This window comes from Callorhinus ursinus, unplaced genomic scaffold, assembly GCF_003265705.2.
Source record: "Callorhinus ursinus isolate GAN/ISIS: 27379988/994484 unplaced genomic scaffold, GSC_fseal_2.0 scaffold7, whole genome shotgun sequence".
Taxonomy (NCBI): domain Eukaryota; kingdom Metazoa; phylum Chordata; class Mammalia; order Carnivora; family Otariidae; genus Callorhinus; species Callorhinus ursinus.
The window spans coordinates 46,812,307-46,827,456 of record NW_027397069.1 but is presented as its reverse complement, the minus strand read 5'-3'; positions in this window follow the sequence as shown (position 1 = coordinate 46,827,456).

Below are 15,150 nucleotides of genomic sequence, written 5' to 3'. Positions count from 1 at the left end.
ATGGAATGCATGCTCATATAAAAGAGATCCCAGAGAACTTTCTCCCCACTTCTGCCATATGAGGACAGAGAGAGGAGTCAGCCTGTCTGCAGTCTGGAAGAGAGCCTTCACCAGACTTTGAATGTGCCAGCACCATGATCTTGAACTCCCAAACCTCCAGAATTGTGAGAAGTAAATGTTTGTTGTTTATAGGCCCACCCAGCCTACGGTATTTCGTTACTGCAGTCCGAATGGCCTAAGACAGGATGGATTCCTTAACTCCAAGAGTGTGGAATCTCCTTCAGTGGCAATTTGAAACAGAACAGTGTCCATCTCACGTGAAGGACACAGAGGCCAGGAGCTACCCTAAGGGACCCCTCCTAGCCTTTCAACCAGATAAGTCTGGGCCTCCCACTGCAAAGTTTAATGAGTTGTTCTCATTTTATAAATATTAAATAAATTTAATTCTCTAGGTCCCAGCAAGGAAGGTCCCATTATCCTTCATGAGGATAATGAGAAAATTAAAAACAGAATTTGAGCTGGATGAACTGCTTTGAAGAGCTGAGACTTTGTAGTCAAATATGCATGTATGTGTGCTTTCCAGCTGCATGACCTTGGGCAGGTGACCTCATCTCCCAAAACCTCAGTTTCTGCATCTATAAAATGGGAGAAATGTCATTTCCTTCCTTACAGGGGTGTACTGAGAATTGATGAGGCAAAACATACACTGCCTGGCACATGGTTAGGAATGCTAGTTACTATTATGGCTAATTTTTAAAAGTGATTTTAAAAAGCTAACGCCTGGGCACCTGGGTGGCTCAGTCGTTAAGCGTCTGCCTTCAGCTCAGGTCATGATCCCAGGGTCCTGGGATCTAGTCCCGCATCGGGCTCCCTGCTCAGCGGGAAGCCTGCTTCTCCCTCTCCCACTCCCCCTGCTTGTGTTCCCTCTCTCGCTGTCTCTCTCTCTCTCTGTTGAAAAATAAATAAAATCTAAAAAAAAAAAAAAGCTAATGTCTCTTTTAGTTACAATCTTTATTTTTTTAAAGAGTTTATTTATTTGTCAGAGAGAGAGAGAGAGAGCACAAGCAGGGGGATCAGCAGGCAGAGTGAGAAACAGGCCCCCCGCTGAGCAAGGAGCCCGATGTGGGACTTGATCCTGGGACCTGGGATCATGACCTGGGTAGAAGGCAGACACTTAACTGGCTGAGCCACCCAGGCATCACTAGTTATAATCTTTAGACATCAAAAATATTTAAAAGTGTCTCAGGATAAATGTTCAAGGAGAAAGGATTTTTGTCTTTTATTTTTCCATTAATCCCCCCATCATTTAAACAGTAAACAGTGAGGGGGCAGGCATCCTTTCTCATTTCACAGGGATCTTTTGAATGGAAAGTTCTGGAGCTGGCTCTGGGAGAAAAATCTAGTGTGTCTAAACAACACAAACTATTTGGAAAAACAAACAAAGCTGATCCATCTGAGTTGATCGTTTTTAGAAATAACAAATTGGGGCACCTGGGTGGCTTAGTCAGTTAAGTGGCTGGCTCTTGACCTCAGCTCAGGTCTTAATCTCAGGGTCCTGAGTTCAAGCCCCACGTTGGGCTTTATGCTTGGTGTGGAGCCTACTTAAAAAAAAAGAAAAAGAAAAAGAAAAAGAAAGAGCAAATTGGCTAAATCAACTACTCCCTCCCTTCTTCCACCAGCCAATTTTTGGGGTAGAAATAGCCTCATTATGAAATCTGACCAAGGGTTGATTCTCGATAATTCAATCTCCAGGTAAAAACAATCTGGAATGTTTTGTGAAAGACCTTGAAAGATTTCTGAGCAGGAAATGGAAGCCTGAAGAGACAGAGAGTGAATAAATTCAGGTTTTTAGTTTCTGGTGACTATGATTCACACCCAGCAACAAACTGATTGCTGTGCTCTGACATCCATCTTCCCCCTCACATGATGAGTTGGAGTCACTCTCCTCTCTGTCTGGAAGGATCACTGGAAGAAACCACAGAGATTAAGAGGGGACCATACCCTCATTCGGTAGATGAAGAAATCAAGATTTAATGAGTTTGTATGACAAGTGTCTATTACTCTTGGTATTTTCCTCTTGATCTCAAGACAGTGCTCCATTGTCTTCAAACAAGAGCCTTTGGAGGGGAATTTCCAACCATTTTCTAGTTTCCATGTTATTCACAAAACAGAAAGGTATCTATTCAAAATGTCAAAGTGCCAGCTCTTTAGATCTGGGTGCATTGATCTGTTTCCCTGGCAGAGGGTGGGGAGGAGGCAGGGTATCTGGGATTGGGGGCTGGTGGGGGAGTTGGGGGGGAGAGGATGTCATGGGCAGGGCGAAGAAGACCTTCACTGCCACCTTGTGGTCACATGGAGCCACAGAGGGTCATAGTTCTGGAGATCTGGTCTGTAGCTTCTTTCTTCTTCTAGCCTGAGATCTGTATCATTTTGGGCAGCATTGCTTCCATGGAACTTCTGTTATCATTTTTCATTCCAGTGCATTTTTACTTTCTTTAGCCCCAGGAAAAGGGAAGTTGTTGAGAGCTAACAAAATTCTATATTCTGGAAAAATATCTGTAGAGAGGAAGAGGTCAGCATCTAGGGAAGGGCTTATTTATTTATTTATTTATTTTCTTAAAGATTTTATTTATCTATTTGACAGAAAGAGATACAGTGAGAGAGAGAGAGCACAAGCAGGGGGAGTGGGAGAGGGAAAAGCAGACTCCCCGCAGAGCAGGGAGCCCGATGCAGGGCTCGATTCCAGGACCCTGGGATCACAACCTGAGCCGAAGGCAGACGCTCAACGACTGAGCCACCCAGGTGCCCCGGGAAGGGCTTTTAAAGATGAAATGTTGGAGATCCTTGGTTCATCTTGCTGTAGCATCTCTCTTACGAGAGCAGAGATTTATGGGGCAAAAGTCAGGCCCAGAGTTGGCACCTGTCATTGTCATCCCCTGGTCAACTGGGGAAGTCCGGACAGACGAAGATTCATTTATTATCTCATTTATTGCCCTGGATTGCAGTCCAGATTAGTTCTCCCATCACATTCTGAGAGTCTCAGATTCAATATTGTCAGTTGAAATACTAACGATATTTTTCAGTGCAAAAAAAATGACTTTCAAGGCATGTATTATGGAAAGGATTATAATAAATTAAATGCCTAAACTGGCAGAGTGCAAACAATTTTGACTCAGATCTAAATGTTTGCACTGGCTGTTTAAACATTTAATTTGTTAGAATGGAAGTACCACCACAGAATAAGCATGTTAATTAAACTCGGGCTTCAGGAACGTGAATCATCCCACGTACACAGAGCGTGACAAACCCAGATAGCAAGAGCCAATGTGCGTTGATTTCTCATTCTCCAAATGAACACTTTGCATCTTTAAACCCCGCAGACATCAGTGATTTTTAATGAATTGTTCTGTCTTTCTGAGGTGACTTTTAGATTATGCTATAAGATATTGTTAGTCCGGGAAACAACTTTGCTAATTAAGTTTCAGGGATGTTATCAGCCATAGATAATTGATTAAAGTGGTTACATGCATGATCTGTGGTGTGACTTAACATTAAAAAATAGAAAAATGTAAAGAATAGGAGCTACAAAAACAAAACCTCTAAAGACCAGCTTATCAAAAACAAATAATGTTCATCAGTATCATCACCAACATCATCACAACCATTATCTTCACCAACATCACCACCGTCATCCCCATCACATCTTTTGAGGCAGTGGAATATCCCGGCTGAAATTTTCTTTTCTTTTTAAAGATTTTATTCATTTATTTGAGAGAGAGAGGGAGAGAGAGAGAGCACGCATGAGCGGCAGGGGCAGAGGGAGGAGAGAGATAATCTCAAGCAGACTCCGCACTGAGGGCAGAGCCCAATGGGGGCTCAATCGCACAACCCTGAGATCATGACCTGAGGTGAAACCAAGAGTCAGACACTTAATGACTGAGCCACCCGGGTGGCCCCCGCTGAAATTTTCTTGTCTGGCCCTGTTTCTGCCACAGATTGGTCACACTATGTTGTTGAAGGCTCTTATCTTCTCTAAACTTCAGGTACCTCATTTGTAAAATGAGGGATTTTTTTTTTTAACTTTAAAGATTTTTTTAACTTATTTTAGAGGTGGGGGGGCAGAGGGAGAGAGAGTCTTAAGCAGACTCTGTGCTGAGCACGTAGCCCCACGTGGGGCTCCACAGGGGCCGAGATCATGGCGTGAGCAGAAACCAGGGTGCGATGCTCAACGGACTGCGCCACCCAGGTGCCCTGAGGGTGTTTGTATTAGACTAAGACTGAGGTGTTGTAACAAAGAGGCCTCCAAATACAGTGACTTAAATAACATAGTTCATTTCTTCAGTAGACATAACTGAGTTATTTCAGGCCGGCAGGGAGCTTTGACTACTTACTTGAAAACGTAGCTCCGCATTACCTGCAGACCCAACTTCAAGGTCCTTTACAACCTGATCCCAACTCACACTTCCAACTTACCCATGCTTTGTCCTTCTACTTCTGCCTGTGTCTTTGCCGTGCTGTTCCCTCTGTTTAGAATGCCCTCCTGCTCTTCTTCTGTTGACATTTTATTCATTCATGGTCTAGCCCATGTGCTGCCTCCTTTATGAAGCCTTATAATTTCCCTCCTCTGGTCCTTGCCATTCCGTTACAGCATACCTTTTTTCTTCCTCTGCCTTCTGATATCTTTACCTCTTTTGTAGTGTTGAACGTCACTAACCTTCTAATTTAGTTATTTATGCAAAGGGACCTTATATTCCTAGAGGCAACAGATTGCATATTATTTATGTTTCTTTCCCATCTTCTCTTCTCCTTCCTTGCCTTGCCTGATTTCCAGCATTGTTCCTTGCCCAATGAATGTATGTTGAACGGAATGAAATAAAAAGTAGTTACAGATAGGAAAACTCAGTCATCAAAATAGCAACCATTTGCTAACTCAAGGGGCCAATTAGGCAGTGGGCTGTTCATTGGAAAATTCTAGATGTGGATCAAAACAGTTCCAATTAGATTCACATCCTATGAGAGACCAAGAATAGCATACGGAAATACTCCTTGGGCCCTACATCCATGTGGAATAGTGTTCCACTCATGTTTATTAGGAAGAACACTCTTCCTGAATCTGCCATGATTTTTCTGAAAACTTTGTCCATGAGCCATGTGAAAATTTTCTTTTGAATTTGTATATGCACATGGACACTGTATAACATATGCTTTAAGTCTATCTCCATTGGTGGAATTTCTACTCCATTCTACCCCATGGCTATGTCAGAATCCACGAATTAATTGCCTGAGGGAGTTTCATCTCAAACAGGAACCCGGATCAGGGAATCAAGGGCAGGGAACTCAGAGCTCTGAGCCCTGCCATGGTTTTGCTGTGCAGTTGGGCAAACTCCCCTCCCTCGCTCAGACCTCAGTCTTCTCATTTGTAGATGAGGCAGCTACAACTCCCCCCTTGCTCACAGGGCTGTTTGCACAGATGATGGCAGCTCATTAGCGGAGCGCTTTGAAGAGATCATATGGAATCCTGTCGGGTACTGTGGGGAGGCTAACCTCCAGGCTTATGAAAATGGATATTAAAACCATGCATCTGCTTGTTCCAGTCACTGAGTGCACATGAACAGCCTCTTAGTTGTATTTATAACACTGCCGTTTTTTCCCGAAGAAAGAAATTAAATTTGTTTTTTCAAATTTTTACAAACGCAACCACGAGTTAGTCTGCTTGAATGAATTTCAAATCATAATTTAGATAGTGTCAGGATGGCAATAAAACTTATGAAATAGAGCAGGGGTGGGGAAAGAAGTGAAAGCAGGAGGGAGAGATGCAGGCAGCTCTGCCTTTCCGCCCAGCAATTTTCTTTTTCTTTTTTTTTCCCCCTCTATGCCCTTCAATCCCCTAGAACATGTAAACCTTTCTGCTCCTCTTCGTTTAAATGAATCTGGCCAGGTGGCATTAATGCTTGTAAAGGTAAATGGAAACTGCAGAGACGGACGTAGTCTGTCATCTCGTTCAGGGTTTTTCAATTCTTCGTAACTGTCATGTTATAGCTCACCTATGATTGGAACCAACCTAGCTCAAGATGGTGAAGTTGAAGACATCAGAGTGTGTGCCCTCACCTTCCCCTTCTGCCCTTGTTTTTCCACTTGATTCATTTATCCTTCAGGAGTTACGTGCCAGGTCCTCCTCCGGTATGATCCTATGTACGGCGAAGACTCAAATATGAATAGGGCCAGTCTCTGCTTATAAGAAACCCACTGTGTTGTGGGTGTGCTACTAGTTTTCAGGGCGACAAGGCTTATACCCACAAACGAACCTGTACGGGTGCAGTTTTAAGAGCAGGAGGAGTTTGGGGGAGGGCGAAGGACCCTTATGAGACATGGGGTGTCTCAGAAATCATATGGCAGAGCTTACATTGCTTGTGCATGACAGGACCTTATTGTAAGAAAGAATTTTAGGGCTCCTGGGTGCCCTAAACATCTGACTTTGGCTCAGGTCATGATCTCAGGGTCTTGGGACGGAGCCCCAGGTCTGGCTCCCCCCCTCAGCAGGGAGTCTGCTTGTCCCTTTCCCTCTCCTTCTGCCCCTCTCCCCTGTTCGTGCTCTGTCTATCTCTCAAATAAATAAGTAAATCTTTTTTTTTTAAAAAAAGAAGGAATTTTGTCATCTCCATATGATCATTGGGAGGCCTTTGGAATGAGGTTAAATAGCCCCTCCATCAACACACACACACACACACACACACACACACACACACACACACACACACAGAGGAGGTGAGGAATAACAATCTCTTTACACTTGTCTTCATTAGGGACCATTTGGTCACAATTTGCTCAGGCTGGCTTAGGCAAAAAGGAAAATTTGTCTCCTAGAATACAGGAGTAGAGATGGCAACAGGGATCCTGGGAGGCTGAGTTCAGGAACTGAAAAGCCACCAGGGGCTGTGTCAGCTACCCTGTGGGGCCTCAGGGTCTCTGCTTTCCTTTGTCAGCTTGATTGACTTTTCTTTCCTTGGCTGACTATTTTTCTTAGCTCACATATGCACCAAGCATATCTGCCTCTTCCCTGATCTATCAAAAGTCCCAGCGTCCCAATGCCAAATCCCCCCAAGAAATGACTCTGATTGATCATTAGATTGGCCTAAGAACGGACTCACTTAATTCAGTCAACACTTGAAATGACAGAATGACATGGCCGTAACACAAGATGGTCATTTGCTTGCTTGGAGACGATATAGATAGCTTTTGGTCTTCTTGGGTCCTGAGATCAGAGAGATCTGGGTTTGGAGCTTGTCTTTGGGACTTACTAGCTATGTAACTGTGGGTAAGTTATGAGATTACCCATCTCCCCCATCTTAGCCTTCATCTCTGGGTCACAGAAATTTTTTATGAGAATTAGTGTATGAATTAGTGTATATTAAATGAGGAAATGCATATAAAGTGACTAGCATAGTACCTCACACTCACGGCATATTATAAAACAAAAAAGTTTGTTCACATCTCCCTTGGATATAAATCAAATTCTGGCAAACTGGTTCCTTTTTAGTGTTCCTTGGGGTGTTCAATGCATAAACAAATTGTATAACGAATACTTCGGAGCACATAGGGGAGTGGATCAATCAGAATGTAGGAGGCTACTTTTCTTTCTCTCCAATTTTCTCCATGTAGTGACACCGGAAATTGAGAAGAATTCCTCAGATGGATGGCATTGGAAAGAGCCAAGAAAACCATAGTCCAAAACCCACCCAGAAGAAAACAACTGTAGTGTTAGAGAAGAAGGAGGGAAACTCTGAGCTCAGTTTCGGCAAAGTTAAGGAGCAGGAAGAGGGTCCTGGGGTAGTTGTTAGGAACTCAATTGAGAGCTGCACTCAGATGAGAAGGGCTAGTTGCCATTCTCACTAACCTCTTGCCGAAAAGCAAGTGTGGCTAAAAGGCAGAGGAGGGGAAGGTGCCTTGTGGGGGAAGCTTTCTCCGGTGATCGGAGCATCTGGGAGGGAAATAACCAAGGTGACCTTGAGGAAGTTCCAGAATTCATAAGAGATTCAAAGCGGAGAGAAGAAGGAAAGACCTTCCCAGGAGGGAAATCACTGAAGTTCTTCATTGCTAGAGTAGAGTCCCCTTTACTTTGGCAGTCAGGGTGGGGTCTGCAGCTGCCTTCTGCCCCATGCTCTAGCTTCTCTGCTGGGATGGCCCCCTCACAAAGAACCCTTGCAGGAGAAATGTCTTTCGGGGAAACCAGTCAACACAATTGCAGAAGGAAGATTCGTCAGCTACTCACACTGATCACAGTAGGAAGGGGCAACCAATGAGTATGAGACACTTGAGGAGAACAACAGCATGAAAGAGAAGTACGAAGATTAACAAGATGGCTGCTGATCTTGGAAGAAAGAGGGACAACTCGGGAAACAGAAGTTTGGGGAAAAAAACTGCGAGGGAGGTGTGCCCTCATTAAAACAATAACAGAAATAGGCTGCTCTGAAAAAGAAAGACTCAGAGAGCAAGGAATAGTTCTAGGAAGTTAAAAATATGAAATGGAAAATTCAGTACAGGGACTGAGCAATAGAAGGGTCCACATTAGTGACCTGGAAGATAAGGCTCAGGAAATCTATCTGAATTCAGAACAAAAAATACACGGAGATGAAAAATACAGGAAAAAGTGAAAAGACAAAAAGGATCAATCCAGGAAGGCCCCAAATACCAACTGGATAGGAATTCCAGAGTCAGAGAACATGGGACAAAGGAAAGAAGGAAATCATGGAAGAAATAGTTCTTTACACTAAAGAGAGACAAGAATCGTCTGTTTTAAAGTAGTCATTGAAAACCACTGGAACTAATGTAAAAAGACCCACACCAGAAAATCCTGGTGAAATGAACAGGTTCCAAGGATAAGAGAAAAATCTGGAAAGCTTCCAGAAAAAGCAAAATCTTATCTATTATTGCGGACAATGGTAGTTATAGTTTTGCCTTTCTTGTTTGTTTTTCCTTCTGTCCATGCCATTCAGAGGGGACTGGGAAGTACAGGATCGACCCCCAAGCCCAACCCAGGCCACAGGGGGAGTGTGGTTGATTAGCTCAGGACGGGCAGAGGACCCAAAAGGGCTCATTCAGAGTCTTCTCCAGGGTTTTCTCATGTGTTCATGGGGAAGTGGGTCTCTCTCTTTTGGGTTATGTGGCTGTAGGAATGTTGGCTATAGCTGGGTGTAGTTACTTTCTTGCATAAAGCAAGCTTGTCACAGTAGGAAGCATGAGCCTAACATATAGAAACACAGACACATAGAGCCACAGGCCATGGAAAAGAACCTTGATGGCTCTGTTTGGACCATTGGATTCAGCCATGCTTGAGGCCAGCTCCACCTCTGGGCTTCCCAGGTATGAGTTGATAAATTCCCTGCTTTGCTGAAGCTGGTTTGAGTTGGGTTTCTGTAATATGCACCTGCCAAGGAATGAAAGTCAGACTGGCATCAGACTTCTTACTAGGTAGACAGGTGCTAGAAGACCAGGCAGAAAAATCTTCCAAGTTCTGGGGGAAAATAATTTTGGATCTAGAATTTTCTGTTCATTCAAACTAGCATTCTAGTGTGAGGACATGTAATGATTCAGGGGGTTTTCCATTCACAAAACATCTCTGAAAGAATTCCTCAGGAACATATTATAGCAAAAGGAAAGATGGATGCGAGAAGTAGGAAGGTGGAATATGGAAAATAATGTTGAGCAAAGTCTTCGGTAAAAGTTATAATTAACCCAAATAAACACTAATCCATAATAAAAATATCCACAATAGCCAGCAACTAGAATTGTGAATTACTGTGTCACGGCTGGGAAATGCTGTTAGTGCACCAAGAATCTCACATTGTTAGGAAGAAGCTGAGATACTAACTCTAGGCTTTGATGGAAGAATTTAATTGTCGAAAATTAAAGGCAACCTCTAGAAAAATAGAAATAAGATGTGTAATTTCAGACCCTTAAAGGGGAAAACAAAATCCCAATCTGATACAAGGCAAGTTTGGAGAAAAATAAATGGCAAAGACACATGAAAATAGAAAGCATAAAACAAGCTGACAGGAATACATCAGAACACAAGAGGGACCGAGGAGCAGGACCAGAAGAAGCGCGTGAGTTGGTTAGGTACGTGCTGCTGGAGTGTGAGGTCATGAAGGTAGGGATCCACGTTGTCTTGTTCCCTGCTGCGTCCCTCAGTAACTATATACTGAATGAATGAATGGATAGATATTCTAAGATCTGATTTTAAAACTTCTGTTTAAAACCCAGATCTAGGGACTCCTGGGTGGCTCAGTCGGTTAAGCGTCTGCCTTTGGCTCAGGTCATGATCCCAGGGTCGTGGGATCGAGTCCCCTATCGGGCTCCCTGCTCAGCGGGAGCCTGCTTCTCCCTCTCCCTCCGCTGCTCCCTCTGCTTGTGGTCTCTCTGTCAAATAAATAAAATCTTTAAAAAAGAAAGAAAGAAAGAAAGAAAGAAAGAAAGAAAGAAAGAAAGAAAGAAAGAAAGAAAGAAAACCCAGATCTAAATCAAACAATCCACACACACCACATGCACACATATGGAGTTTGTAAATAAGGGACAGGGAAACTCTTCCCCAGGAAGAGGCTGACAAAAAGGGCAAGTACAGTAATATTCGTATCAGATTAAAAAAAAAAAAACCACACACATAACCAAAACTCAAGGCCAAATGCATTAAATGGAATCAAGAGCAAATTTTATATGACCTTCTAGACAGGAAGGGCAAGCCAATCAACTGAACCGATAAGGGAGGTCAGTGAGGTGACCAGATACAAAACCAACCCACACAAATGAAGAGCTTGTCTAAGTCTGAGTAATAACCAATTAGAAAATGAAAAGTCTAAAAAATCCAAATCACACTTACAGTAGCAACAAACTCGACAAAATACCAAGAATACTTATATAATAAGCAGAACAAGAAATGGGCAAGACTGTTAATGAAAAGGAACCTCTGAAATGATAGAACATTATAAAACAAAACAAACCGTGAATGAAAAGGGAAACACACTTCCTAAGCGCAACAACTCAACATTGTCAAGATGATAACGATTCTCCCGCAGTCAGTCTGCAAGTTCAGTGCAATCCAAATAAAAACCTCATGAACTTGGGAAGAAGAAAGCATGAGAATAAGAAACACTTTAAGAAGTAAAAGAGGAAAAGCTTATTCTGCTAGATATCAAAATATGTTCCCAAAGGGTCATAATTACAAGTGCAGTGTTAGTGCAAAACCTGACAGATTAGTAACACAGAATCCAGAACCCAGGAACAGACGAGTGTACCCGTGATAAAAACAGCTTTTCAGTTGTTGGGGAAACGGTGTTAAAAGGTGTTGAGAGGTGGGCTCCTGCGTGATGCAGTTGATTGAGTCCGACTCTTGATTTTGGCTGGGATCATGAATTCAGGGTCGAGAAATGGAGCCCCGCCTGGGGCTCCCCACTCAGCGGGTAGCCTGCTTAAGATCCTCCCCCTCTGCCCCTACACCCTCTCCCGCTAAAAATAAAGAAATAAATAAAAAATAAAATAAATAAAAGGTGTTGAGAAAATTACCTATTCCTTTTGAAAAATAATATTAGATTTCAGTCTTACACTATGACAAGTGTGGTGATGAGTGCTGGGTGTTATGCACAACTGATGAATCGTTGAACGCTGCATCAAAAGCTAATGATGTACTATATGCTGGCTAACTGAACATAATAATAAAAAAATAATAAATGATTAAAAAACTAATCATGAAATCTAAATGTAAAACATTGAAAAAAATATAATTTAAAAAAATCACGTTGAGGCGCACCTGGGTGGCTCAGTTATTGGGCGTCTGCCTTTGGCTCAGGTCATGGTCCCAGGGTCCTGGAATCAAGCCCCCCCCCCATTGGACTCCTTACTCCGCAGGAAGCCTGCTTCTCCCTCTCCCACTCCCCCTGCTTGTGTTCCCTCTCTCGCTGTCAAAAAATAAATAAAATCTTAAAAAAAAAAATCACGTTGAAATGGAGAAGGCCTTCTATGTCAGACATAGACCAAAAAGTCAGAAAACACTGATGGCTTTGACTATCTTGAAAAAATAAATAAATAAATAACACCCCAAACAAGTTTGGCTGTGGCAGGAAATGTTGGCAAGATATAAACACACAAAAGATTAATGTACATAATATTTAAAGAATTTGTAAGTCAACAGACAGTTCCATAGAAAAATGAACAAGGAATATGAATAGGCAATTCACAATAGAAATTAGAAATAGAAAATACAAAAGGTCACTATGAAAAATACCCAACTTTTCTTTTTTAAGAGGTGTGGGGGAGGGAGGGAGGGGCAGAGGGAGGGAGAGAATCTAAAGCAGGGTCCAGGCCTAGTGTGGAGCACAATGTGGGGGGAAGGGCTCGATCCCACGACCCTGAGACCATGACCTGAGCTGGAATCAAGAGTTGGAAGCTCACCAAAAACTAATGATGTAATATATGGTGATTAACATAACAATAAAAAAATAAAAAAAAAAGAGTTGGAAGCTTAACCGACTGAGCCACCTAGGCACCCCTCACATTATTAGTAATAGGGCAATGCAAATAAAATAAGAACACGCTGTCAATTTTTACCCATAAGGTTGACAGTAATAAAAAAACAAACAGAAACCATTCAGTAATGGCACATGGAAGCTTTTGGCTGCAAGTAACAGAAAGACATGACTTAAACTGCCTTACAGAGTGAGCGGATTTGTCACCTGAAATGACCAAAGTTTCTATAAAGGTATAGCCAGCCCCACATGTGGTGACTTCAGTGGCTTGTAATGACAGTGGGGACCTAGGCTCCTTCTTTCTTTGCTCTGCCAAAGTTTACCCTCAGGTTGTCCCTCTTACGGTGGCAAAAGTGTTGGGGGCTTTCAGATATCACATCTGGTCCTGAGACGTTCCAAAGGAAGAGAGAATCTTCTTTCTCTTGTGACCCTTTTAGGAGGGAGGAAGCTTTTCCGTAAGTCCCCTCAGGCAGGTTTCTCTTCAAGTTTCAGGAGCCTGGAACTGGGTCCCATGCCTGTCCCTGAACCCGTCCCTGGACAGGGCCTTGACCTTATCCTTATCATCTGGGAAGTCAGCTACATGACCTCCCTAATGAGGGCATGGGGAAATTGCTACACTCAGTGTTGGTGGAAGAATAAATTGGTGTAGCCTATTGATAGCTTTCTTTAAAAACAAACAAACAAAACTCCCCTTTCTACTTTATTTATTTTTTATTTTTTAATTTTTTTAACGTAAGCTCTATGCCCACTGTGTGGGGCTCGAACTCACAACCCCAAGATCAAGAGTTACTAGCTCCACCAACTGAGCCAGCCTGATCTTTCAAAATGTAAAATTTGCACATCCTTTGAATCATCAATCCAAGGCATCTATGCTTCAGAAATATTGGCACTTGTGTAAGAGATGTTTTCACAAATATTTACCTCAATGATGCTTATTTTAAAAATTGGATATTCTCTGAATATCCCTCAGTAGTTAATACATTCGCACAATACCATACACAGCAGCAGTTCCAAAAAATCTCTAAGACATAAGTGAAAAAAATCAAGTTATAAAAATGCTACATTTATGTTATAAACACACAGACACATTACAACTATTTGCATACAAATGCATAGAAAGGAAACTCAAAAGATACATGCTTTACTTCTAAGATTCAGAGTGTGGAATATGTAGATTATTCTTTCTAAGTTTGGTTTGACTTGTTTTTCTTACAATAATGGCTTAGACAATAAAGACATTTATTTATTTTTAATTTCTGTCAAAAAATGTGAATTTTTAATAATTTTTAAATAAATTGACCTTATTTTTCCAGTTTACAATGCTAGCGGCAATATCTTAGTAATCTAGCTTCATTCCAAGCTTATTAGCAGTGTGTACTTAAAAATTTTTTTTTTTATTTATAGCTGACACACAATGTTGCACATTAGTTTCAGGTGTACAACATAATGATTGGACAAGTTTATACATTATGCTGCGCTCACCACCATTGTAGCCACAATCTGTCACCACACAACGCTATCACAATATCATTGACTATATTCCCTATGCTGTGCCTTTATTTCTGTGAATTATTCATTCCACAACTGGAAGCCTATTATCTCCCACTCCCCTTTACCCATTTTGTCTCTTTCCCTACCATCCTCCCCTCTGGTAACCAGGTTTGTTGTCTTCATTTACAGGTCTGATTCTGCTGATAATAAAGACATTTATGGGGGCACCTGGGTGGCTCAGTTGGTTAAGCATCTGCCTTTGGCTCAGGTCATGGTCCCAGGGTCCTGGGATCGAGCACCGCATCGGGCTCCCCGCTCAGCGGGAAGCCTGCTTCTCTCTCTCCCTCTGCCCCTGCCTCTGCTCGTGCTCTCTCTCTCTCTCTCTCTCTCAAATAAATAAATAAAAAATTAAAAAAAGACATTTACTCATCTCCCATAATTATGTCTGGAGGTAGGTAGTCCAGAGCAGGTATGGGTAGCAAGTCAGTGATACTGAGAGCTTTAGCTCTTTTTCTCTCTCTGCTCAGCTATTCCCCATTATGTTGGCTTTTTGTTCTCAAGTTTATTGCAGAGGTTCCCAAACTTTCTCATAAACAACTCCTAACAACTTAGTCGCTATTTAAAAAAAACAATACACATACATTGAAAGAAGAATACTTTTATTTCATTGGTAAATAACTGCAGTTACTCACTAGTGAGATGTGTGCTCCTGATGGGCACTGCACAACTTCTCAAACCACTACCCTCAATTCCTATTTCCTGTTGATTTTTACACTGTACTTGTTTCTAAGTCACAGCAATTGCCCAAAACCTAGCTTCAGAAAGATATGTGTCATCAAAAGGATTGCAGTGCATTCTTCTATAGAAACTGGGAACTGTCTTGATCTGGTAGTTTACACCATGTTTGACAGATGTTGGGTATCACTGTTGTTAAACGTTTACCTTAAGGGGTGCCTGGGTGGCTCAGTCGGTTAAGTGTCCGACTCTTGATTTGGGCTCAGGTTGAGATCCTGGGGTCGTGGGATGGAGCCCCATGTTGGACTCTGCACTCAGTGGGGGAGTCTGCTTGACATTCTCTCTCTCCTTCTGTCCCTCTTCTCTCTCTCTCTCTACCTCTCTAAAAAAAAAAGTTTACCTTGAAAAT